At 53.5% G+C, this 26,638-nt stretch overlaps 1 protein-coding gene across 5 annotated transcripts in view; it reads right to left on the reverse strand.

Moving 5' to 3' along the window:
* KANK3 (KN motif and ankyrin repeat domains 3) overlaps positions 1-23,810 on the reverse strand; it is a 48,093-nt gene extending 24,283 nt beyond the window's left edge. For 2 of the 5 annotated variants that reach the window (XM_030540197.1, XM_030540193.1), the window contains exons 1-2: positions 23,743-23,788; positions 13,665-13,806 (exon numbers count right to left, since the gene is read on the reverse strand). The gene's annotated coding sequence lies outside the window, so the exon portion shown is untranslated. Of the gene's footprint in view, positions 1-13,664; positions 13,807-23,742 lie in introns of all 5 variants that reach the window. The other 3 variants (XM_030540196.1, XM_030540195.1, XM_030540194.1) reach the window with 3 other exon arrangements.
* Between the last annotated feature and the right edge of the window lie 2,828 nt (positions 23,811-26,638).

A 26,638-nucleotide genomic window follows, 5' to 3' on the forward strand; every position in this document is an offset into this window, starting at 1 on the left:
GTTCAGGCCAGAGAAGCTAAACTTGGAGCCGGGTGCAGATTCGAAGGGTGTAGCCCAGGGCTTTATGGAACATGCACCCTCGCTGCTAAGGAAATGATTATCTGGGTCCAAGACAGTTGGATTTGGGAGGCAGACAGGTTGTTTTATACCCAGCCTGAGGGCAGCTAGAATGCAAATGACCAATGATGAGGCTGCTGCCCCAGGGGAGATCATGGCATCCAGTGGACTCAGCAGGGTCTGAATCTAGTCCCACTTGTCTCCTCTCTGTTGGCCCAGCTGGGATTCCTGTGTTCTAGTGCCCATGTGACCAGATCACCTGACTAGCTCCTAGAGCACCTGCTCCAACAGCCTGCACTGATAAATGTAGCTCAAGCAATGTCCGACCATTCTGCACTTCACCTTTGGAAGCCCAGTGGCTCCTGGCTGCCAGGGCTGGGTGGAGCTGGCCTATCCCGGGGAGGAGGAGCAGCGGGCCAGCACTATGCAGGGCATCAGGGCATGTTGAGAGCCACACTCCTAGCGCCTCAGCAGGGGCAGCTAGGAGGAACCTCTGGATGTGTCGTCAGGCAGTTGCAGGGGGTGCGGTCTGGCCGGTGTGAGCTAAGCTAAGGGAGCAAGAGGCACACAGCCCACTCCCGCACCATCTGCCACCTCAGGCCTGTAATCATTTCCTGGTGACCACACCCTGCTGAGCAGGAGCGTTTCCACAGGTTCAATGGCTTTCCAGGAGCAACATTCAGTGACTTGCAGCGTCCGAGGTGACCTGCAGCAGGACTGGCTCCTTAAGCAGCATGTTCAGGCCGTGCAGATCTGCGAGGACGGACATTTCTGGTCATAAGGGAATGGGCTCTCCTTGGCAGGGCCGGCTTCAGCGTCTGGGGCTGCAGTCACCCAAAGACAGATTTTCTAACCCAACCTTCAGATGCACGCGGGGGGCTGGAGTTGAGAGCAAATGGGAATCAGTCACATTCCAGCCAAGTATCGGGGGGGAGGGGGTAGCCGTGTTAGTCTGTATCCACAGAAACAACAAGGAGTCCGGTGACAAATAAATCTGTTAGTCTTTAAGGTGCCACTGGACTCCTTGTATTGTAGCCAAGGCCTTGCCCCCTTCGCTGCAGCAGGGGAACACTGTGAGGAGGGAAAGGGAAGACTAGGAGAGGGCGAGGGAGAGAGATCAGAGCAGTGAAACTGAGCAGAGCTCCAGGAGCGAGTCGGAGAATTCCATGAAATGTGGGGAAAAAAATCTGGTTTTGAAAGAATTCCAAGAAGTGAGTTAATTAGCTGGGGAGCAGGGAACATGCAATTGTTCAGAGCTGACCCGCTGGAACATCTGTCTGCATCTGCTGGCTGACTGCCCCAGCGCTGCAGGAACAATGATGTTTGCTTTTGTGGGAAATTGCTAGAACAAACAACCCCGCAGGTTGGGGAGTGAAAGGGAGGGGAGTTTGTAATTCCCAGAACTAGTGCCAGATCGGAGCAGCCAGCACCCCAGCCCCAACACTCATGATAAACCCCAGCTCCAAAAACAACCCTCTTATCAGATGTGATACATCACTGAAAGCCGCTCAGCCAATCACAAGAGATTGACTACATCCCACAGGCTGCAGATTAGAACAAACCCCAGACAAAGTGAATGCAGCAATATCTCAAACATAACACAGCCCCAGATTCCCACTGGGGTCTTCCTTCTCCTGCCGCACCCAGAGATGAGCACGAGTCATCAGACTTGGCTCCGCCTCTGGATTTTGACTCCCACAAAGGGCAGTGGGGCTGGATCCAGAGTTTGGGGTAAAATCCGTAGCTAGATTTGGACTCCCTGAATCCAAGGATGCTGAGATCTGGGGTTTGGTTTCAACCCCTTGCTAGGAACGAGATGTAACATAGTGACATAGCAGCATGTCCCTCAGTTTCAGAGTCTCCTGAATGCGCCAGAGCTACTCAGATTCCCCTGGATTTTCCTACACCGAGAGCATGTGGATGTGCTGTTATCCACAGTGACAGCAGAATTGTTCCAAATAATGGTCATGCCAGACATGTCGGTGACATGAGAGGCGATGGTGGGGGGAGTCATGCAGGGTCATGTGCACCCCCAGATTTGCTGCTTGTGAGCATGCTCAGTAACATCTGCTGAAGCCACTGCCCTCACTTCCCCTCCTCCCCGCGCCCTGCTCTTGGCAGGTACAGGTAATCTTTGGACTGATGCACATACTGGTTTCACTTGGTGGACGCATACAGAAATCTGAGATCTCTGGGCTCTGGCACACTCTGTCTCCTGCAGAGATCATGGGGCTCCGGCATACCAGAGGAGAAGCCTGTGATTACAGCTGGGACACAGGAGACCCAGGTTTTATTCTTAGCTCAGCCACAGACTCTGTGTGTGACCTCAGGCAAGTCGCTTCATCTCTTTGCGCCTCCCTCGGCTCCCCTATCTGTGAAATGGGAACTATGATCCATCCCTGCCTGGCCAGGTGTGGGGAGGACGAATGATTGTGATGTGCTCAGCGCCTGCAGAGACATGGGGCATACAAGAGTCCAAAAGGCAGGCTGGGAGCTGCTAGGGTAAAAGGGGATAAAAATAAGAAACGGAAAAATGAGGATGACTATTAGGGAAGGACTCTGCCAGCCTCAAGGGCAAGGCAGGGGGTGGGAATCTCTCTCTCCAAGGAGGACTAACAGGGGTTATGGATGGGCTAAGAGATCTCCAGCATTATCAGAGATGTTTATTCTTTAAACACTGCAGCACATTTACAAGAAAAACCCAGTGTTGGGGAGGGGGAAGGCCGCTTTTGTCTGATAGCTGCAATACTTATGTCTGGCAGAAGGGGGCCCCACACTCTGCTCCTGCTCAGAAAGGAAGCAAATCAGAGCAGGGAAGCTGCTGAGAGCAGGATTAGCATCCGCCTGTGCGAACAGGACGTGCCATACCAGACCTTGTGTGTCACACAGCCCTGGCCCAGATGGGGTCACAGCAGAGTCCAGCTAGGCCAGAATCCTGTGTCCAGCAGCAACCAGCATCAGATGTTTCAGAGGAAGGTGAAAGAAGCCCCTAGTGATCCTGCTCACAGGGAACATTTGTTCCTACTCCCTGTCACTTAGTGGTTGGCTTATACCCTGAACCTGGAAGGTTTATAGCCCAACTGCCTAGTGTGAGGATGGACGTGCCCATTATCCATAGAAATGTCAATTCTTAGTTTGAATCCTGCTCTAAGCTCTTGGCCACAGTGATATCTTGTGGCAGTGAGTTCCGCTGGTCACTGGGTGGGGAAAGCATTCCCTTTGATCAGTTTGCTGATTTTTCAGTTTCTCTTGTTTTATACATGGTCATGATGGAGGGGCAGCCAGGCCAAACCCGAGTGGTGCTGCAAACCCGTACACCAGAGCAGGGCCCAACCACCACTGCAGGATGAGTGCAGGGCAGGCGTGCTCTTCAGCCTCCACCACCGGGGCCTCCTCTTCCTCCTGGGCCAGCAACCCACCGTTTGGGGACACTGCTCTATTAAAGTCACGGACCCACAGAAATAGTCCAGTATCCATGACTCTTTTCTCATTGTGACAAACCTGCAGAACAAGTGCTAACTATAGAACTTCTGCAGCGGCAGCATGTAGAGGACTCAGCCAGAAGAGGAAGGCTGGCCCTGTAGTAAGGGCACTAGCCTGGGCACAGGAGACCCAGGTACAATTCGCTGCTCTGGGCAAGTTGCTTAGCCCCAGCTCCTCAAAAGTATTTTGGCTCCTAACAGCCACTGATTCAATGGGAGTTAGGAGACTTCCACAGCCTTGAGGGTCTGGGCCTTGGCCTCTCTGCCACTCGGTCACCTCTCTGTAAAACGAGGACTGTGACAGACGTGGGGTTTCCTGCACTCTGCTGGAGAAACCTCACCGAAGTACGTTTCAGTGTCTTCCAAGGTCATTATATTAACAGTGCAAATGTTGCTGTGTTACGGTGGGACTGTCTGTAGGAGCCAAGACTACATAACCCTTGGGAAGTGCTGTGAGCGTCAAAGGGTTCTTAAGAGAATGGGCCAGAGGAGACTGAACTGTTGCTTGGGTGAGTTTCCCAGGAAATACTTGCGAGACGGGGAATGCCGATTACCCACCTCTGGACCCATTCTTTCAAAGCCAGGCCTTGCAGAGAAACCCACTCTGTCTGGTTACTTACTCACGGGCTCTGCAGACCACACACACATTGGGTAAAGGGGCATCTGCAGAGTCATGGGTGGGCTTGTTCTGAGCTAGCTGCTGTTATGAACTTCTGACCACAGAAAAATCCCTGGGTGGGGTTGGGAATAAGTTTACTGGCATGGGGGGAGGTTCGTATTGTTTTCAGTGTGGTATTTTCTCTGTAATGCTTCAACCTTAAGAATAAACGTACATACTTAGAAAGCACTGTGAGGTAACTTGTGCCTGTGGGTCATTATGCCAGTCATCATAAGTCTTCAAAGACCTGTTCAGGCCATCGGTCTTATTGTGGAGTAACACAGTGTAGGCAGGGAACTGTGCAGTGGGGAGAAAGCTTGGTGAGGAAGGAGACAGAGGTCAGCTGAGGAGCCAGGTGCCTACAGTGGGTTCCCTTGCCGGACCATGAGGACGGAAATAGAGGTGCCATTGCCCAGGTTATGCCAGGGCTGAGAGCTCTGTCCTAGCCCACGGGGTAAATCCATTCACGATTGTGTGGTGCTCAAATCCTACTGTGATGGAGCCGGCTAAGTACCTTTGAGGAAATCCCTGACCCATTGTGCTAGGTTCTGCATAAATGTGACAATTCCTGACCCAGGGAGCTTAAAGCTAAGAGCCACCAGACCTGAGAGGTCAAGACGAGCAGGCTTGGTGAGGGTAACAGCCATAGCAGGCAGTGGCAGTGCAGATTAGCTGTGTGACCCATGCGTGGGAGCAAGCAGCCAACCAGCAGCCTCAGCCAGGGGTCATCGTCTGGAGCTGTCTGCAAGCATCGGGGCAGGGATGAGTTTCTAGATATCTGAGCAGCCTCAGACTGGGCCGATGACTGAGCCGTGAATGAAAGTGCTGGGTCTCTGCAACTAGCCTGCCTCCTAGTGCCACTAACCATCGCAGTGTGTGAACGCAGCGGGGGTCGTGAATTCCCAAAGCGGAGGGCGCAGCAGTGCCCAGATCTCCAGCTTCTTAGCCGTTCAAAGGTGCCTGCGGTTGGTGCTGAGTCTGGCTGCCTGCACCCAGGGGCCATGCCAGGGCAGTGATGCTTTCGCTGCTGATCAGAAATATCATACCTCCGCCTAGAAGGATTAGTCACCAGGGAGCTGACTCAGAAAGCAGCCCCTGAGAGACCCAGAGCTCAGCGCTCCCAGTGGGTGGACACAACACAGCTGCCGTGTGGGCTGCTAAGAGAAGAGGAACAACAGCCGGCTCACAGAATCGCACCTGCTTTGAGAATTGCCAGCAGAAGAGCTTCAAACCAGCTCCCTTTGACAGCAGAGAATATTTTTTCAGACATGCTGGCAATCGAGTCCCCGGGCTCTAAGCCCTATAATTACACGGCTAATCACAGACATTAGACAGCAGCCTAATGCAGCCTGCCAGTTCCTCGAGGAATCAGCTACATTCATGGGGAACACGCATTTGGAGCTTGTGCGTTTCCTTGTTTCTAGGCCCCATCCGGCTAGAGAAGGAATGATACCTACTGGTCCAAGACAGGAGGTTTGTAACCTTACCACTGCTCGGGGGCATCCATTCACCAGTCCCGTGCCCAGGGCCGGCTCCATTCACCAGTCCCGTGCCCAGGGCCGGCTCCAGGGTTTTTGCCACCCCAAGCAGCAAAAACAAAAAAACCCCTGATCGCTCTCAGCTTTACCGTCGCCGTTTCAGTGTCCGGCGGCAATTCGGCAGCTGGTCCTTCCCTCCGACAGGGAATGAGGGACTCGCCGCTGAACTGCTGCCAAGAGCCCCTCTCCGTTGGCCACCCCAAGCACCTGCTTGCTGGGCTGGTGCCTGGAGCCGGCCCTGCCTGTGCCCCTGCTTGCTACAGCTGTATCAATATTCCTTCCAGGCTTCACCTGAGCTTTTCCTAAAGTCCTCCAGCCCAGAGGTTCTTCCCAGGAGCTCTGCAGGTGCTCCACCCACGCCTGCGAGCACAGTATAGTAACAGCTATCTGCTGTGTTTGCTGGACTCCACCCAAGTCCTCCAGCACATCTGGCACACGGCAAACTTGCCAGTTTTACATATGAAAGGGCCTTAAAACCTCTGCCCGGGGCCCTCCCTGACCTTCCCAGCTGCTCAGTGAGCAACGTCTCACAGCCAGACATTCATGGAAATGGCAAAAGTCACCAGCGCTCAAGTCCCTTGGGATCTGTACATAAAGAGACTCCTAGTCCTGCCTGGACGGTGGGGTTACAGCCAGGTCTGCACATCATCCCCTTCCCTCCCAGTCTGGGCCAGCAGAGACTAGGAGCCACACATGGGGATGGGAAGGAAGGAGCAGGTCAGAGGCAGGGCTGGGGACACTGTCCTTCTGAACTACAGCTGGCAATGCTTGGCAACCAGCCCCGAGTCACCGCGAGAGGTGCACACGGGTCTGGCACTGGCTCCCGCTACAGACCGGCTTCGAGGTACAGCCCCTGGACAGCGCACAGCAGGGATCCAGCCTCCAGGGGCCAGGGCATGCCTGCAGGAGGAAAGGTCACAACCTGCTAGCCAGCTGCAGCTGAATCAGTGCCCTGGGCCCCTCCTCTGTCCTGGCAGGTGCCCTGGGCACTGATCGGTATCCAGGAAGTCAGACTCCCCCAGCCAACAGGGCTGGAACCACCTTTGCCAGGCCAAGCCCTGATGGGTACAGCCTGGTGCCACAGCAGTGGGGCAGCCCCGAACCTCTCCATCCCCCTGAATCTGTGTCTGGGTTTGTTCTGCCCCTCCCCCAATCGATTAGCCCTATTTCAGGGCCTGATCCAGATCCCACCGTGTCTCTCCACTGACTTCAGTGGGAGTCAGATCAGACACTCTGCCGGCACCACGTCTCCTTGGTGTCCACCCCCTGCCAGTTTCGGGAGGCCAGGCCGAGGCTCCAGGACGCTCTGATGCTCTCTCATGGGATGAGGGCAGAATTACATTGAGCTGAGTCGTCACAGCTTCAGCCTCCAAGCCCATCCCAAAGCTCTCGTATGTCTGCCCACTACTATCAGGAGCAGTGTGGTGCAGACAGACTGTGCTGCGTGGAGCTCTGGGCCAGGCACTTTTCCCCTCCCAGCTGCCAGGCAGCGAGTTCACAAGTTAAAGCTGAAAAGGCCACAGCCTTGTAGTTCAGAGCCAGCTTTGTACACAAGCCTATTCCAGACAGATGGAGGCTGAGGGGAGCAGCCAGCACGGAAATCCAGCAGTCACCCTGGATTTTCCCCCAGCTGCTGCAAGGAAACACCGTGCCCATGAGAAGAACATTGCTTTCCTTCCCATTGCCCACAGCTCTGCAGACTCATTCTAGCCGGTCCTGCCCTCCAGGCCAGGCTGTATTACACAGCAGCCCTGCAGAATCCCAGCGCCTTCCGCAGCCAGCAAAGCCCAGCAATGGTCTCACACTTTTTGTCCCCCTGAGAGACTCAGGCTCCCAGACACACTGGATTAGATTTTCCTCCCTGTAACATCCCCACTGAATTCAAATGGGTCACTTTAGATTTACACTAGGTGTCATTGACAGCACATTCTGGTCGCACCAAGGCCGGAGCTCCCAGATTTTGCAGGGCATTCCACAATGCAGCTCAATCAGGTTCCCTGTTCTGCAGAGGACAGACAGACCAACCTACCATTCGAGTGCTCTGCAGTTTGGGGGGAAGTGCACCGAACTGGGAGCAAGGAGACCCTGCACTTGAGTATCCCATCCGCTGACTGCTGTTAATGTCTCTATGCACTTCCCAGCTCTTGCAATCGAGCAAAGCCCCATGTCCTGCCCTAGGCAGTACCATTCCCTCGTTTGATAAACATGCTAAATGAGAGGTTACACAAGATCATTACCGGCAGGGTGCAGAATAGAACCCAGGTTTCTGCTACTCAGCCACACTGCCTTCCAGGCTGATTGTACCCGATCTGTGTGTGGCTATCCTGTCTTTAGCCACTAGATCACGCTACCCTCCCAGAGCCAGGAAGAGGAGCCCAGGTTCCCGATCACTTGCATTCTACTGCTCTCTGACAAATAACTGTAACCCACTGGCAAAGGGTGTGTCACGCCCCTCTAGTGGTAAATCCACAAAGAATAGGAGTTGCCCCTTCGCCTCACGTGTAGAGGTCTGGGGATCTGAAAGCCCTGTGTTCAAAGCACTAAGGATGGGCCATACGGGGAGAGCTTACAGCTGCTCAAGACAAAACTTCTGGTTTCCCATTTTCCTCTTTCAGAAAAACATGGATTACTGCACTGGCACCGTGAGAAAACACCAGCTTCTATAGCAAGTAACAGTCATAATCTGGCACTTGTAGTGGAACATGCAACAAAGCCCAGATTCCCATATTCTGCACATCTGTTATATGTTTATCCATCTAAGGTATATATCTGACCCTCTCACCAGAATATCTGAGCACCTGCCAGTCGCTACTGTATTTACCCTCCTCACTATTCATGAGGAACAGAGACACTGGGAGCCAGTGACTTGCCTGAGGTCACACACGAAGTCTGTGGCAGAGCAAAGACTCTCCAGAGGTGGAGGGGAGTGCTCTAGCCTCTGGACCATCCTTCCTCTCAGGGGGAAGAAGCCATGGATTTCCACAGCTTGTGCTGCACACTGGCAGGTTTGAAGGCTGAGAGGACATTACTACCCAGTGCCAAACTCTGATGCAGTGGAAAGGTGGTTATATAAATCTGGGGCTGGGGGTTCTCCTGGCACCCCCATGCCGAGGTGCTGCTCTGGCCCCACCCTGGGAGCGGAGGGGCACTGTGCATTTCAAACATGGGCAGAGTAAATTCTCCTCCTCTGCACCGGGCCTATGCACAGCTTCTGTTCCCTTCCGAGGGGTCAAGTGAGACATACAAGGAACACAGGACTTGGGGTGGCCCCAGGCTTGGGATGAACCCCACTCTATTTGCACCTACTGCATGGGAAAGGAGGGGAGGGAGACGGACATTCTCCGGCAGCAAGAGACCATACCAAAGCCAGGAGAACTGCCTTGACAGAGCCCCTCACACAAAGGCTCCTGCTGCCAGGGCGGCGTGAGGGCAGCCGCTGGCTCATCACATGCTCACAGGAGGCAGGACGAGCTCAGTCTCTCTGTTCGCTTAGACAGAAAAGCCTGGTGCCGTTATCTGCCAGAGTCCTGCCAGGCTCTGGGAGGCACCGTGAGGAATCAGACCGACAGAGATTCCTTAAAATAACCCCAGCAGGCTGCCTCACCGCACCGCCAGGCCATATCCACTGACCTGACTGACCGAAACAAGTGTGTGCTGCTTCTTACTCCTAGTAGCTCTGCCAAGCCAGCCCGGGGGAGTGAGCAGGGCTCTATTCCTGCCTCGGGTGACCACCCTGCCACAGGGTTACTTACAAATCCAAGCTAATAACAAATCAGCCAGCGACGGGCTTATTTATTACGTTCCACTTGGTGACCTGTGCAAACCCATCCGCACCGAAGGGATTGCACAGGAGTCACTGGGGCCTAACTTGGCTGCAGAATCTCTGTTACGGGTGATGACATGAAGGCTGGCAGGGCCCAGCTTGATGCTCAGAGGCCAGGCGGACACAGAGCTGGCTAGCACACATTAGAGCAGCCCCCAGGCTACTCTAACTTGTGCTGGTGCCAAGCAGAGAAATATGCAGCAGTAACCATCTCCCTAAGGGGCTTCTCCATCCCCTAAGGCTCCAATCACAACATGACCCTGTATTTTTTACTGTTGTCTTCATCTGGTGTTCCCATGCTCCCTGCCCTCCAAAGGGCATGTCTGTCTGTCTGTCCAGGCATTTTTACTGCACTCCTCAGCATGGTAAGAGAGTGCTTCTGTTAGAAATCTGGCCACATATGGGCCTTTAGAGAAAGACCTGCTTTAAACCTCTTTGGGGTGATTTTCAAAAGCACCGTAGGGATTTAGGAGCATAAATGCCATTGAAAGCCAAAGAGATTTAGGAGCACAGCTTCCTTCAGTGTTTTTTGAAAGTTTCCCTCTTTCTCTAGGCTAAAAGCATCAGAGCATTCAGGGAAACCACTAACCTCCTTATACCTGGATCTTAACACTCCTTCCTCCAGCAGACTCCAGGACAGGCTGACCCTCCCGGGGGGCGGGGGGGAGGAGAGAGGGGTTCACACACTGAGAATAAATCAAACCAGAGGAAAAGGGACAGTGACAGACCGACAGCTATGTAGCCATCTCCTGCATCACAATTCATCACCCTGCTTCCTGAGAGAAGGGAAACAGAGGAGCAGCTCCCATCCGCCGGGAAACCTGTCTCTATCCTGTGTGGGGAGCATGCCAGGAAAAACCTTCCACACTCCATCCCAGACTTCCTGAGGAGTTCAGCCTTCAAACAAACCGTCTGGGAGACAATCCAGGGCTCAGCCAGCCATGGAGAGTGGGTTTCTCCTAGAGTCCAGTCCCATCTCACAGCACATCGCAGTCACGGGCAAGGAGTCCTGGCTTGTCAGAGGTTGGCCTGCACATTAATCCTAGCAGAGTCTCTTCTCCTCGGAGCTAGGCTCCTGATGAGCAAGGCACCCTAGCTCCCGCTGCATCACTTTACTGCTGTGATCCGGTCCCTTCCTGCCCCTGTTGCGTGGTGACATTCCCAAAGGAGATTCTGGCCAGCCGCTGTGCAGAGGTGCGAGGGGGAGGAGGATTCCTAGTCTCCTCTCCTAGCTACCCAGGGAGCTGCTAGCAGAAATGGGGCACTAGACTGGCAGAATTGCTATAGCCTCAAGGTGCCACAGACGTGGTGAGGGCAGCCTTGACGTATTTATTCCAGCTGGTTTAAACTGATACCACTGTTACGTGTTGATCAGCCCTGGGGAGAAATTACATTGACTGGAAGATCGTGGCCCATGTCAGAGACCCACAGGATTGGGGCTACGCCCCCAGCATTGAAACAGTCTCCAGGAGGAACCCTTCAGTGTGGCAGATCCCTTGGTGCCGCTTTCCCTTCAGAGTGAGCCACACCACCCCCTCCTTAGACTGGCCCTCTGGGCCTGCAGCCCTCCTGCTTCATACCCTGAGCTCTGCTCAGCGAGTCCGGCTGAGATGTGTGCACTCTGCAGGCATTGCTGCACCTCACCAAGTATTTGCAGTGACACTCACAGCACCCTCAAAACAGTCGGGATTTTCCGTTAACTGGAAGGCAGCATGGTAAGTCCTTGGCTTAGCAAAGAACTGAAGGTCCGAACAGAGACCATCCTGGTCAGCCCAGAGCCTAGCCAAGCTGCAGTGAACCCCTGCAAGTTCTGTTTGTCTGCCTGTGGTGGGAGCCCTGACTCCTTCCAGCAGCCAGCTCTTATGCCCCCACCTCACCCCTCGCACTCCTTTGTTCTCAAGCGCCCCTGATGAGAGGTGGGGAGAGCCCTCTCCCTGGTGACTGCTAGGTGTCAGTGTCCTGGTGACTGGTTTTGCCATTGTCTTCATGGATTTTCCACTGATATGGGGTCGGCCTCAAACAGTCTTTTTCCAATGGCCCATCCAGGCTCAGACAGCTGGGCCACATTCATACCCATGTCTCTTCACCTGCCCTGAGAACAAGCAGTTCTGTCCCGTCCACTGGGTAACAGTACAGCATATAGGGGAAACTGAGGCATACATAGGATTCATGAAAATGTTACCGAAAATTCCCACATCCTCACAACCATGATCACTCGTCTGACTTTTTTTTGAAAATCAGAACTGCATTTGCTTTCTACAGTCTCCTAGTAGCTCCATGGTTTTCCATAACTTTTCAGTCATCAGTGGTACAGTACCATGTTTCTTAGCGCAATCCCTCGTTGTTCTGGGATGTGAACCAAACAATCAAGATGGATCTGAATAAGTTATCATTCTCTGGAGGGTCTCTGCTTTCTCTTCACCAGTCTCTCTTTTACCAGGTCTTCATTACTTACCTCGTTGGCCAAACTTCTTTTTAATATTTCTCTTGTTGAAGACAGGTTTTTAAAGAGCAGTTCAGCTTCTCAGCCATTTTCATAGATGATAAAGTGAGAAGGGACCATTGTGATCATCTAGTCTGTCCTCCTGTATAACCTGGGCCAGAGAACTGCCCCCAGATATTACCTTTTTGAATTAGCCCAGTGGTTTCCAACCTTTTTTCATTTGCGGACCCCTAAAATTTTTCGAATGGAGGCACAACCCCTTTGGAAATCTTGGACTTAGTCTCTGGCCCCCAAGAGGTCCATGGACACGGGCTGAAAAGCACTGAAGTGAAGCATCTCTGTTAGGCCTCACACTGGTTACTGTTCTTAGTTAGCTCACTGAGAGCTTGTCTAGAGTAGAAAAGTTACAAAGGTTAAACTTCATCTTTTAAAACTAATCTAGTTAAACCAGCGCAAACGCCTCATGTAGATGCACTTAAACAGGTTTAACCCATTCTTAAATTGCTTTGCCTTGCACAGGTAAATTATTGAATGAAGCTAAACCAACTGAACTGAGGGGTTAGCTGGTTTAAGTGTGTTTGCATTAGGGCTTTTCACTGGTTGATTAGATCTATTTAAAAAGGAGAGAGTGAGAATGGTCTTAGTGGCTGCGAATGTGCTAGGAAGCTGGGTGCATCTAATAACAAAACCTTGCTCTTTTCATCAGAGAATCTCAAAGCAATTTACAAACAAGTCAGTTTGTAACAGATGGAGAAACTGAGGCACAAAGTGGTGAAGTCACTTGCCCAAGGTCATTCAGATGGTCAGCGGGTCACAAAGCTGCAAACAGAATTTCAGGTCTCGCGAGTCTCAATCCAGTGCTCTCCCCACTAGGCAGCACCACCTCCCCCTAGTTATGTGGGGTACAGTGGGGTGCTCTGCCATAGCCACATCACACTGCAGAGGCAGCAGTGTTAATCCAGGCACACCATTTTTTAGTTTGCTCCTTTCTTTGACTGGCTGACACATTCAGGAACAATCCAGAGTAAGAGGGCACACAGCTGAAACCAAAAGGGGCCAGATGTCACTGTGGCAGGATCCCAGCCCCTCTACCAGCCATTTCAGCAGGTGGGCCTGGCACCTGGGGCAGAGACCCCACCCTCTCCAGCCCTGAATCCAATCAAGCCTGTCTGCAAAGAGTAATTCCTGCCCGGGGAGAGCAGAGTGATCCATGTGTTGGAGACACACGGCATCAACTGCCCCAGTCAAACATTAACCAGCACCGTCCACTGGCAGCAGCTCTGGCAAGGTCCCTCTCCACCGCACAGCTGCCTCTTTGAGGAGCCCAGCACCTCCTCTTATTATCATCAAGCTCTATTACAGTAGCAGCCCTTGCCAATCCCTGCCCCAATGACCAAACAGTCTAGCTTACCCAGCAGGATGGGCACCAGAGTCATGCCCAAGGCCAACGGCAGAGCCAGGATTAGAACCCATGTCTCCTGAGTGCCGGCCCAGTGACTCTCTCTTTGTGTCACTCAAGTGGCTCAGTCCCTCACTCCCATTAGCAACACAACTGACTTCGGTTACTCCCCAGTTAGCCCAGCAGGAGCAAGAGGCGAATCAGTGACCCTGCTTAGAGGCCTCGCTGTGTCAGCCCTTAGCACACAGGTCACTGCACGCTCACCAGCACCTCTCACCATCACACCAGGCTGGAGGGGACGCCACAGACCCGGGACTCAATGGGCTCGCCCACCTCAGACGTTCCTTTGCACCGGAGGAGTTATAGGCCAGGCTTTCAAGGGCTCAGTGCCCAGCTCTTCAGGTGCCTACACAAGAGATGAGAATTTGAAAATCTGGCTACATTTATCTCTCAGCATGAGCCCTGGACCGTCCCACTGCCCCCGCTGCGTCTGAGCAAACACCCTTGGTTAGGAAGTTTTCTGGCCTTAGCTCTCAGCACGTCTACGCTAATGCTGGGCAGGTCTGTTCTCCAGTTTCCTGCTGCTCGGGGGCTTCTCACACAACAGCGTTAAGTCACCTCCAAGCCATTCTCTGGCACTTTCCATGGACCCCACTAGAGAGGAAGTTGTGCTGTTATTTTTAAAGGCAGGGTGGAAACGGAGCCCCACAGCTCCCCCAGACACAAGCACGGGCTTTGCTCGACTCTTTCTCCTTCTCTCCGATGTTTAGATGGGGAACTACGAGGTTCGTCAGCTGCCTGAGCAGTCAGTCACTAGCTCTGGGGCTGTGCTGCCCTTCTCTGGCCTTTGGAGGGACAGTTCATGGAGCTCCCCCTGATTTTCCAATCCACCCCCCCAAGGAGTTCCAAGGGCTGGACTGTTCTTTTATAGTCTATTTGCTAGACTATAAAAATGAAAAAACTCTGTGGCCGTCTGTACAAAGCTCAGAAACCAGGGCCAGCTCCATACAGCAACACTGCAAACCCTCCCGGGCCAGGCAGCAGAGAATTCAATGCAGCCCAGCTCCCACAAACACTTCCACCATGAGTCACATTCCCAGACCACATACAATGGCAGGAAATGTCCAGGGAGCCAGGAGTGTGGAATGTGCAAGTGGAACAGAGCCTGGACGCAGGCTCTGCATTTCTCGCCTGGAAAGCAGCAGGTGTGTGGAGGAATCTGGGGGCTCCTGGGGCCTGATTCCAAGTCAGTCGAGTGACACTGGCACAAAGACCAGGCCCCAGGTCTCTGTTTTTATTTCTCTGAATGTTCCTTGCTGTGTTTTCAATGGCCACAAGTGAGGTCCCAATCCCCTACAGCACGCTGCACCTAAGTTATGCAGCAGGCTCCCACTTTTCCATGGGACTCCCTCTGGATTTATACAGCCCTGCAGGAACCTTCTGCAGCTGTGGCAGGAACAGAGAACTCTCTCCTCAGCCAGGGCTGGTTCTAGGCACCAGCCCTCCAAGCATGTGCTTGGGGCGGCACCTTCTAAGGGGCGGCACTCCGTCCCCCTCTTTTTTTTATTTTTATTTTTTATTTTTTTGCTTGTGGCCTCATTGCCGGGAGCCGGCCCTGGCGCAGCCACTCGCCCGAGCCAGGATCCGCGCCCACTGCCCAGCCCGGCGGTGCCCTGCCCAGCCCACTTGGAAACGCGGCGCCGCTGGGAGTGGCAGCGGCAGCAGGACCCCTCCTCCCTCCGTCCCCGGCTCCTCACACATTCCGGGAGCCCCTCTCACTGCCGCCGCAGCCCGGGCTTGGCTCCCCCTCCATCCCAGGCTCTTCACACAGCCAAGCCCGGGCTGCGGCGGCGGGGAGAGGGGCTCCAGGAGTGTGTGAGGAGCTGGGGAGAGAGAGGGGGAGGCAGGGTCCCCTGGAGCCGAGCCCGGCCTGCGGCGGTGGGGAGAAGGGCTCCCAGAGTCAGGGTTGCCCGGGGGAGGGAAGTGAGGCAATTTTCCCCAGGCTCCGGGTCCCGCAGGGTATGTCGGAGGCTCCCCCCACCTCCGTCTTCTCCCATCCCCAGGTGTCTCAGCTGGTAAGGGGGCGGGGCTGCGAGCTGCAGCCGAGCGGGAACTCTGGCCCTGCTGGAGACACCACGCTGCTGCAGCGCTGTTGGGGAGAGGGGGTAAGCGGCTTGGTAAGGAGCTGGGCCGGAGCCGGGCACCCCCTGGCCCCATCCCCCCCAGCCTTGACCCCCAGCTCCAAGCCCAGCCCCTCTGAGCTGGGCACAATCCTCCGCCCTATCCCCCCCACAGCCCTGACTCCTAGCTCTGAGCCCAGCCCCTCTGAGCCAGACACCCCCGACCCCATTCCCCCCACAGCCCTCACCCCCAGCTCCGAGCCCAGCCCCTCTGAGCTGGGCACAATCCTCCGCCCTATCCCCCCCACAGCCCTGACCTCCAGCTCTGAGCCCAGCCCCTCTGAGCTGGGCACCCCCTGACTCCATCCCCCACAGCCCTGACCCACAGCTCCGAGCCCAGCCCCTCTGAGCTGGGCACAATCCTCCGCCCTATCCCCCCCACAGCCCTAACCCCCAGCTCTGAGCCCAGCCCCTCTGAGCCAGACAACCCCTGACCCCATCTCTCCACAGTCCTGAACCCAGCCCCTGTGAGTCGGGCACCCCCCAACCCAGAGCCCAGCTCCCCACCCAGCCCTGGGCAACAGCAGCACCACCCCCAGGCAGCGACAGCCCATTGGCACCAACCATCACCATCACCCAGTAACAGCTCATTATGTAACTGCAAATGTATACATACCAGTAAAGCATTTAATGTTTTTAAATAATGGTTTTGGTGTATTTTCAAATTATTACAAATTAATTTTTGAATGTATTTCACTAGTTATTTTTTACATTTCCAAATACATGTTACTATAGTATAGTACTGCAACTTTTTTTTATGGAAGGGGTCTCCGAAATTGCTTTGCCCCAGGCCTCCTGCATTCTCTGGGCGGCCCTGCCCAGAGTGTGTGAGGAGCCGGGGAGGGAGGGAAACGGGGTCCCCTGGAGCCGAGCCCTGGCTGCGGTGGCGGTGAGAGGGGCTCCAGGAGTGTGTGAGAAGGTGAGCAGCCGGCTGGGCTGGTCGGTGCTGAGCAGGTAGCCCTGCAGCCGGAGATCCTCGCCTTCCCTCCTGCCGGGGCTGGGCCAGGGCACCGTGAGGCTGAAGAACAGCAGGTCTGGGGGGCTCTCCAGGTCCTCGGCCGCCAGCATGTCGGGGATGAGGGCGGTGAGCACGAACTGATCCACCTCGGTCACCAGCAGCGCCGCGAAGCCCACAGAGGGGGCTGTGTTCTCTGCGCCGCCATGCAGCCACGCCGCCACCTGGAAGTACTCCCACTCCACGCCGCCCAGCAGTTCCACCCGCGTGGGGACAGAGTCGCAGCTAGGCCAGGGCTCGGCTGCAGTGTGCTGGTAGCAGATCCCACGTTTGGGGGGGGGCCCAGTGCTGGGGCAGCAGGGGGTATGAGTAGGGGGGCACTGGTGGGCAAGAGGGGGACCTCTTGTCTGGGGGGGGGGGGCAGCCAAAACATTTTTTGCTTGGGGCAGCAAAAAACCTAGAGCCGACCCTGTCCTCAGCACATGGCAAGTCTGCAGCTGGAGAGGTTCTGTGGCCAGCTGGGGTGACGGGGGAGCAGCCCTTGCCCAAGGGACAGAAATAAATGGGGAGCCATGTTAGGACACCTTGCAGGCCCCTAGCCCAGGTGCAGACCTTCTGAGGGGGAAGCAGGGGAGCATCCCAGGAGAAGAGCACCGGGCAGAGAAGAGGGAGTTGGAGGAAGTGAGAGCATGTGTGTGAATTGACAGGGCAGCGAGCAGCTTTGCTGCAGACACTTGAGGATAAGGAGAATCCCGTGGCCATTTGCACAGCTGCGAATCAAGCAACATGTGGAAGGCACTGACCTCAATGAGACCTTCTCCACTCCCGCTCCCCCAGCATCTGCCTTGCCTGGTCTCTAGCTCTCTGCCCTGACATAGTCTCATACTCAAGGATTCCAAAGCACTTAGAACGTCCCGTGATCGCCTGTTACTGTACATGAAGCACCGAGCCTGCCCTGAAATGCAGCCATGTTGCTATCCGAGATGGGGCTAGCTCCCAAGTGGGGGCTGCAAGGAAAAGACTGGCCATTACTCATAACGACGTGTGGTGAGAGGTACCAGTCCCATCCAGGGGATGGCAGTAAAAGCCTTAACTCCAGGAGCAGAACAAAGACCTAAGCAGGGATCATTCCTAGAAACTGTGAGCCTACACCTGCCCACCTCCTGCCCCACTGGTTTGTATTGGTTTCTTGCCAGGTCCAAACCTTGGCTGCACAAAGCCACCCATTGTCGTTCTCGGAGTCTCTGTTCAAATTCCTGACTGAAAAGATTTACTGTTGTCAGCTGAGGGCCAAGGCCCTGGAATACTGGCCCCTACCACACCTTCTGTCCAGAAGAAATGGACTGCAGTGCTGCCAACTCTCACAATTTTATCATGAGTGCTGTGATATTGGGGTGAAGCCCCAGCTCCTGGAGCCAGGTGAATATGGGCAAACCTCAGCTTATATTTATGAAAAACATTTCTAGCCCTCCTGGCTGTGGTGAAAAGCTGGGCACATGACCCTGGACAGTGCAACCTAAAAGCTCAGAAAGCTAAAAAGAAAAAAATATTTAAAAATCTCATGATGTCAAACCCAATCTCTTATTGGAGGGCCTGACTCCTGGTTCTTGACCATTTGGGATCAGTCGTACTGTGATAGCTTGAACACTGCATGGAAACTTAACTCTGAATTTTCTGGCTTTCCAGCCTGCGGAGAGTCTGGCTAGGCTCTGTGTGTTTTGTGGGGGAGTCCGGAGTGTGTTAACAGATGGGGACGTGGGGCTACGTGGCTGTTTTAAAAGCTTCACATTCCTTTAAGCCACTTTCCAAAGAGGTCAGTCTGATGTCTGCTCCCCACAGCTGCAGCACAGTCTGCTCCTGGGAACCCGGGAACACTTGTCTAGGCGATTTCAAGTGGGATAAGTGACCGAGACTGTGGCTCCAGCTGATCCTCATGCACTGCCAAATCATTGAGGTCATCAAGAGTGTGAGGGGGACAGTGCCCAGAGCAGCCCCAGGCTGATTTATCTTTGCAAAGCACATTTCCCTTTGAGCTGGGTCACGGAGATAAGCTCTGAAGACCCAGTGCTGAGGCTGTTCCAGAGTTAAAGGGAAACCTCTGAGCAAGCAGGCTGCTTCCTCTCCAGAGAGTGGACAGAAATCCTCCCCAAGAGCTGCCAAAGCAAGGCTGGGAACGCCAGGCCCCAGCCAGGCGAAAACAGCAGGAGAAGCTCGGAGCAGGGTAGATGGGCTGGCTGCACAGCTCGCTCAGGCCTGCTATTCAGAAGGGACGGCACCTGTAATGCCGGCTGCCATCTGGGCGCTCGGTGTCTAAGATTCGTCTCATGTGGCCTCTCCAATACTGGAGATTTGCAACCAAAGTAGCCAGCTCTATACTATTCTCTGCAAATCTCTGGGGATGAATGGTCCTTTTGATGCTCCCAGGATACTACATCCTCCACCCAAGATGATCCTAGTATTCTCCTGCCATCAACTTCCCCTTCCATTGGCTGTAAACATACATCCCACTGGACCTCTTCCAGTGTGCCCTTCAAATCAAATCGCTATCCAGAAGCTCGCTGACTCGTGTCTGCACAGTTCCATGGTTAGGCAGCCCAAAGCAGTGGTCACTCTTGGGAATACTGGGCCCAAGTGTGTAAAGGTTGTTTCTGCCTGCAATTAGTTGGGGGCTTAAAAGTGAACTTCCCAGACCTGGAGGCCCTGATGTCATCTGGAAACATCTCATGTGTCCCTCACCATAGAATTCATTGTAGTCCACTGGAGAACAGTAACCACGCTGGGCAGTACCATTTTGCCCTTCATGCTGGGTACACAGCAGAAAGGTCCTTCTGTCATGCCTAGACCTAGACCTCTGACCCGAATGCCTCCCTGAGCAATTGCCTTGTTAGCTGTTGTAGCATTGGACCCGGTGCTGAAGTTACAAGCTCATTGGTCAGTAGTTTCTTGTTCCATCTTAGAAGCTGGTTCCACATGTGGTCTTCTCCATGCATCTGACATCTCACCTCTTCTCCAAGAGCCATCAGTGAACCTGACACATCACATATCCATCTGCAGGTGAATGCTCCCTGCCTTGTCTGACTGACAGCAGGACAGTAAGTGTGGTCTGAGATGCCCACATGTTGTCTCCAAGACAACCCAGGGATATACATCCCAGGCACCTTTGTTAAGGTTCTCAACTATTCCAAAGTTCATTCAGGAGCCAGAGCCACACCGGAAGGGGTGTAGTTGGTCTGACCCATTGAAGTCAGGACTGGAGGGAAGAAGGCAAGCTTGAACATCCTCAGTCGTCTAATTCCAGGGTGGAGTAATGATTTATGGAGTTATCATCATCACAATCTAACCCTCTTCCTTCTGCAGAACAGTGGTCCTGTCTATACTAATGCAAAAAACGCATTGCTGCAAAGGGGCTGTTGGAACATCCTGAGTTTGCGACACCTGGGCCAGATCTTCAGCTGGTGTAACTGGCATGCTGATTACACCAGCTTGGATCTGGTCCAACATTTCTAGTTACTTAGTTTGATGTATGCACATGCTCCAGTAAAACGGGACATCCATCCATTCCTCTCTCTGCAGGTTCCTGTCAATTTCTGGAATCTACATATAACGATATAGACAATGGCTTGAACCTGAATCAATCCAGCAGCAAAAGCACATTGACCATCTCCCACTGACAGAAGACTGGAGAACGGGCCTGCAGCAGGTGACCCAGGCTACTTGAGACCAACAGGGGAGTCAGGTGTCCATGGATGAAACACTTACATTTTACAAAGAGTAAACACACACTTTCAGCCAGGATAACTCGTGATTTACATTACACGAGTCAGAATGTGCGCACACAATCTGTGCAAATCTGCATGTTTGTATGTGTGGGCACATGTATGTGCATCTGTATTCATCTGAGAATGCCTCAGTGCAACAGGGCACACGTATAAAAGATGTGCTCACAATTCTTACTACATTGGTTCACAAATACATTTGCATGTGTGCACACTTCCTCTGAAGGCATGCAGGTATGTTTACATACCCACACTGGGTTGACACACATGCACGTTTGTGCCTCCTTGCACATGTAGTGTCTCTATGCCTGTATACACAGTATAAACTCTAAACTCAGCCATGTTTTCATTTTCCTTTTTCTTTCCCTTGGGGATGAACGGTCATCAGACTTTACAACTGTGTTTAATACCCACATAATTTAACTCTACTACCAGGAACAACTGTGCAAGTTCAAACAAGTTCCTAGGCCGCAGCTTTTCATCAGACACTGGAAAGAGTGTGCCAGTGAACCCCACAGCCACGCGTTTCCAGCAGCCCTGAATGGAATTGCTGGACCTTGTAACCAGTGCCCTGCTGCTAAATTATACTGCATACAACCAGATTTGAGTCAGAACTCACTAACCCTGGGGGGAATCAGGAGTAGCCCCATTGAGAACAGTGGAGTCCGACCGGTGTCAAACGGGGGCAAGGGGTTCAGAATCAGGCCCAATGGCTATGAATTGATACTGTGGCTGGGCTAGGAATCTTGTGAAAGGGTGGGGCAAATTAACTGCTGTTTCACGGTCTGAGACAACATGTTTGTGCTTCAGCAATAAACCTACTGCAGGCAACAATAAAAGCCCTTGTTCTCTCGCCGTATAACTGAGCACATTTCCAAAGCTCTGGGAGAACCTTAGCTAACCTCTCCTGCCTTTGTGAGAGAATCTCTCCTTTGCTCCGTTGTGCACCCTCCTCACCTGTATCCTCATTAGCGCGAAGGGCTTAACCCAATGAACTGTGCAGTCACTGACATGGGCCCCACCACTGCAATATCTGAGGCCTTGTGTATGGCATCGATGAAGGGATCCTCACAGGTACCTTTCATATAACCATCCGTACAATGCCTTGCACAGCTCCGGTGCTGTGCGCGTTCTGGCTAATAACGGCATCGCTGGCACGTGTATGCACTTACGGCAGCTGGCGTATCTCCAGGGAGAGCAATTATCCTGGGAAAGCTAATCTGAGGTGGTTCAGCGGGACACAGAGGCCCGTCACGACCCACATGGCAGGACAAGGTAATCAACAGGATTGCAGAGTTAGTACAGGGGAAATGGAGGCCTGTCCACCTTGCAGAATTCAGGCTCAGCCACAACAGCAGAGGCCATTAAGCCCGTAACAACTCTCTCCTCTTTAGGGGATAAAATCAATACAGAAAAGCAGAGCAATTTGGTTGCAACCCAGATACCTTGCGGGAGCTCAAGAGATTCACTCCCAAAGTGGGTCTGGCCTGTTCCATTCCTCTGCCTCTTGGAATCCACATACGTTTCCTTAAACACAGCATTTACGGTGTAAATCAGCATAGCTCCTTTAGCTTCAATAGAGCACCAGTGAGTTACACCCACTGAGGATATGGCCCCTAACAAGCCTGGCATTTGGGTTCACTAAGGAAAGATCTCCTGCTTCCTGGGGTAGGCATTCACAGCAGACATTCCCTTATGCTAGGGCTGTGTCACCGTAATCGTTTTAAATGGTCTTCCAGAAAACTGGAGAACAGATTCTTACCCTAACCATCTCCACTTTGTTCCTTTTATTACTGCTTAATAATAGTGGACACAAAATCACCAGCCTCTGCAAATAATCTGTTTTCCTGGTATCATTTGCATTAGACAGACAAGAAAGCACAGAGCAGCAGGAGGCTCACACTGTAGCTGAAGGAACCTAGGCAGTTAAGGGAAGCTGGGGATCATGTCTCCTAGCCAGATTCCCACACTTACAGATTCATCAATCCTAAGCCCTGAAGAGACGACTGTGATCCTCTAGCCTGGCTGCGTGTATAGCGCAGGCCACAGAACTTCCCCCAAATAATTCCTAATACTGACTCCGAGCTTTTCGAATAATGCCCACTCTTGATTTGAAAACTGTCACTGATGGAGAATCCACCACAGCCCCTGGTACATTGTTCCAGTGGTTAATTACTCTCCCCATTAAAAATGTGCAGTTTATTTCCAGTTTGACTTTGCTAGCCTCAACTTGCAGCCACTGGATCACGTTCCACCTTTCTCTGCGAAACCACTCAGAGCTGCCAAACCCCCGAGTGAGCTCCAATTGACAGGATCCTTCTCACAGTAAACCGATAAGCGTCTAACAAAGTCACTGGCCCAGGGCAGGGAGGGCATTTCTATATGGACCATAGATAGATATGGTGCCTGAGAAAGTATTTCATTGACACCCGTACTTCACGCAGGAACAGCTAGCCACTTCTGTACCAGGTACCATAGGAAAGTCAGTCACCTGAAATCTGGACAGAACCTATCTGTCTGTCTGTCCACCTTGCTGCATTTCAAAAGTGCCCATCACTGTGGTGTGAAAGCGCTACGGACATAAACGAGCTACCTCCTGAATTGGGTGTGAGACAGGATCTCATCTCTGCCCCACTCCACACAGCCATGGCCAGGGATGGGAGCTCCCCATTAGCAGAGCTGACTGCACTTTGGGGACCACCCGCTCTGTGGAGAGCATTACTGAGCCAGTCCAAGCAAAGTGAAGGAAGGAGGAACACAGCGCTGGAACTAGGGTGCAGGGGGAGGGCTTGGAGTAGTTTCTATTCTATACAAGATTTACAGTTCGGTTCAATGGCTCTCAGCCCCCCACCATCAAGTTGTTCCCCTGAGGGGGAACCTCCAGCCCCTGGCTCCTCTCACGAGCTGAGGTTTGGGGATGGAGCCAGGGCTCTGCCCCAGCCCCCGGCCAAGGGACGACACCACCGCAGCGCTCACCAGACCAGCCCCCGGGGAAAGCCTCTTTCACGCGTCTAAGCGAGCCAGTCAGGGCAGCTCCAAGCGGGGGCCATTGAGCCCCCCGTGTCTGAGCGCGGAGCCCGGGGGACAGGCTCCGCGCCCTCCCGGGCTCATCCACGCATCAGACACGGACCCACGTGGGGCACCAGCCCGCGGCGCTGCAAGGGGCAGGCTGGGAGGGGAGCAGAGCCCAGCGGGCAGCGCATGGGGCTGCGCCCGGCCCTGCTCCGCCTCGGGACTTTCCCCGAAGTCAGGCACCGGCGGGTCCCCGGCCTCCCGCTGCACCTGTGCAAGCGGGGCTGGGCTCGGCGCGGGGCTCGCCGGCTGCCAGAGCCGCGCCCAGCAGCCCGGGGACCCCGCAACGCAACGCAGCGCCGCCCCGCGAGCTGCCCCGAGCCCCGGCTCTCCGCGCCGCCCAGAAAACCCCTCCTGACCTGCAGCTGCCGCCTCGCGTCCGGCCCGGGGCGCCCAGCGCAGCGCCCGCGACACTGGCTGCGGCTCGGCCGGCGCAGCAGTTCCCCGCGCACATCTGGCCAATTGCGCGCCAGGGGTGGGACCCGGACCTGCACCCGCCCGGGGGCGCTGCCTGCCCGGAATGCGCTCGGACTGGCCGCGGAGCCGGGCTCCCTCCGGGGCAGGTCCCTGCAGCCGGCTCGGCCACGCCGCCAGGGCAGAGCCGCCGCGACCCCTGCAGCGCCGGGGAGCCCACGCAAGCTACCGTCTGGCTTGGCAGCGGCGGGTGGGGGGAGGACTTTGTTCGCATTACAGCAGCGCCCAAAGCGCGGGGCCGGGACCCGCCGGTGCTAGGCGCTGTATGAACCAGGCCCGCCTTGCCCCAGCCAGCCAGCAGTGTAACCTTAGCGCGTTGGCTCTGGGCGCAGGGACTTTACAGCGCACTGGTCTTTGTTATTTGCATGAGGGTGACCCCCCAGGAGACCCCGTGAGATCAGGCCCCCACTGCGCCAGGCGCTGCAGGGACACAGCAGGCTTCAGGACACCACCCAATGATTCTTACTGAGGCCTTGTCTACATTTAAGAGTGGTGCCAGCGTGGTAATGGGGGGGTGAGGGGAAGAGACCCCCCCCTAACATAATTGTGCTGGCAAAAGCCCAAGTGTAGCTATGAACATAAGAGCGGCCACACTGGGTCAGACTAATGGTCCACTTAACCCAGTATCCTGTCTCTGGCAGACACCAGTACCAGATTCAGGAGGAGTGCACAGAACAGGGAAGCTGGAGCACCCACCTCTGTCTTACCCTCCCAGCTTCTGGCAGGCAGGGGTTTAGGGTTGCTCAGAGCATGGGGTTGAGTCCTGGATCATCTTGGCTAATAGCCATTGATGGACCTGTCCTCCATGAACTTACCTAGTTCTCTTTTGAACCCAGTTGTACTTTTGGCCCCCTTTCACCCCTATTTAAAGATGTTCTTTTAATGGAAAGTGCCCATTCTCATCAGTGCAGGAGTCTCATTCTTGGGTCTTTTGCTTCCAGTGTGGCACATGGTAGCAGGGTTCGATTAAAGAGTAGACGCTATTAGCCCATGCCTACGAATGTGGCTCCTGGAGTCACACAATGAGATCAGAATCTCAGCTTTATATTTCTAATCCTCCTCATGGATACAAAGAAAAGCCTAAACTGAGTGTAATTGATACCTACCTGAGTCTGCTGACAGCCTGAAACAATAGCTTGCAAGAGGTAGAAAGGGTCCAGTTCAGCTTAACTCTGCAACCTGCCCCTACCCTAAGGAGGTATGGGGCAACGGTATAGGGACAGAGCCACAGCTTGAGGTAGAGGCATGGGGCCCCCCAGATAGCCAGTGGGGGTATGTTGAGGACCATGGGTGGCTGCTGAAGGGCAGAACTCCTGTATCTCAAAGAATTTTTGATCCTTTGAGTGAATTGTCATTGTTAGGATGAAGGAGCATGAAAACAGAAGTCCAAACCAAGCTGTAATGTCCTGGCCCTGTGCACTGTTTTTGCAGCAGCTCTGTACCTAAGAATGATTTTAGAGAGACAGTTGAAGCCAGAACAGACTTTGCTGGCGGAGTGCTGTGCTTCTCCAAAGAACTGCATTAGTGCGGACAGAGCAGCATTACTGGACATTTTAACACCTATAAATAAGCAAGACCATCTGAGATAGAGCCATCTGGTGACTCCCACTAGTATTACACTGACAAAGTTACCAGTTTTGCATCTACTCTTAAATTGCTCATTTCAAAGTGAGGAAATTGGAAGGGCCGGTAATAGAAGCCATCTCTCCGTGTTCTTTAGTCCTAAATTCTATTTCTCTTTAATTTTTCCTAAATCTATATAGACACAGAATGAACAGTTACAAAGGCTGATTAACATTTGATGGTCGAGTTAAACAATATGTACATTACAGAGCAGGCAGTAACTAGTATGAGCATTAATTAAGAAAATTATTTACAAAATTCCAAATGACAAGAATAGACTCATCCTATTGTCTGAGGCATACCTGCTTATGAACATACCCATTGTAAACAGAGCCCAGAGATCTGTGCATAATTAGAAGGGCTCCCACAAGGCAGGCAATGTAACCCACTGGATATGGCACTACCGTGGCAGTCAGGAGTGCTAGCCGGGACTAGTGACCTTGGGCAAAACACTTCACTGCCCTGTGCCTAAGTTTCCCCATCTGTAAAATGAGGGTAATGATACTTCCTTTGCAATCAATGGATGTAAAGCACTGTACTAGGTTAAGCTATTGTTTAAGGTACATTTGAATTGCTGCTGTCATGCTCATGTGACAGCTGCCATCTTGGCCAACACATCATGGATGGACCCGGGAGCCACCACAGCTAAAAGCACAAGCTGCTAGCGTTCCCTAGACAGGGCTCTACCCGCTGCTCTCCTCTCTGGACAGGCACAGAGAAGCCCTGCTAACAACTCACCAGGGGTTACACTAGGTCTGCCTTTTCTCATGCTGTTGGTGACAGGATCCTGTGTGGCCACTAAGTTGTGGGTTAATCAAGGCAGATTCAGCATTAACATTGTTTGTGATACTTTGGGGAACAGTTTAATATTTGAATGAGTGAGTGGGAACTGGATATATCAGTGTGTTAAAGTACCGGAGCCAAAGGAACCTCTCCCCTGGGATCAGTGCAGCCTTTCAAAGCAAGGGGAAGGATATTTGTAGACCAGAGGCTGGTCTGGGAGGGACACTAGACATTCCTGTCTCCGGAAGGAGAGTCCAGTCTCCCACTCTGCCTGTGTGGGGGAGACTCACACTTTTAGCTGCATTTTCCATTGCTCCTGAACAGGGCCAGCTCTAGGCACCAGCAAACCAAGCACGTGCTGAACAATTTCAGGGG

The sequence above is a fragment of the Gopherus evgoodei genome, chromosome 22, assembly GCF_007399415.2.
Source record: "Gopherus evgoodei ecotype Sinaloan lineage chromosome 22, rGopEvg1_v1.p, whole genome shotgun sequence".
NCBI classification, from domain to species: domain Eukaryota; kingdom Metazoa; phylum Chordata; order Testudines; family Testudinidae; genus Gopherus; species Gopherus evgoodei.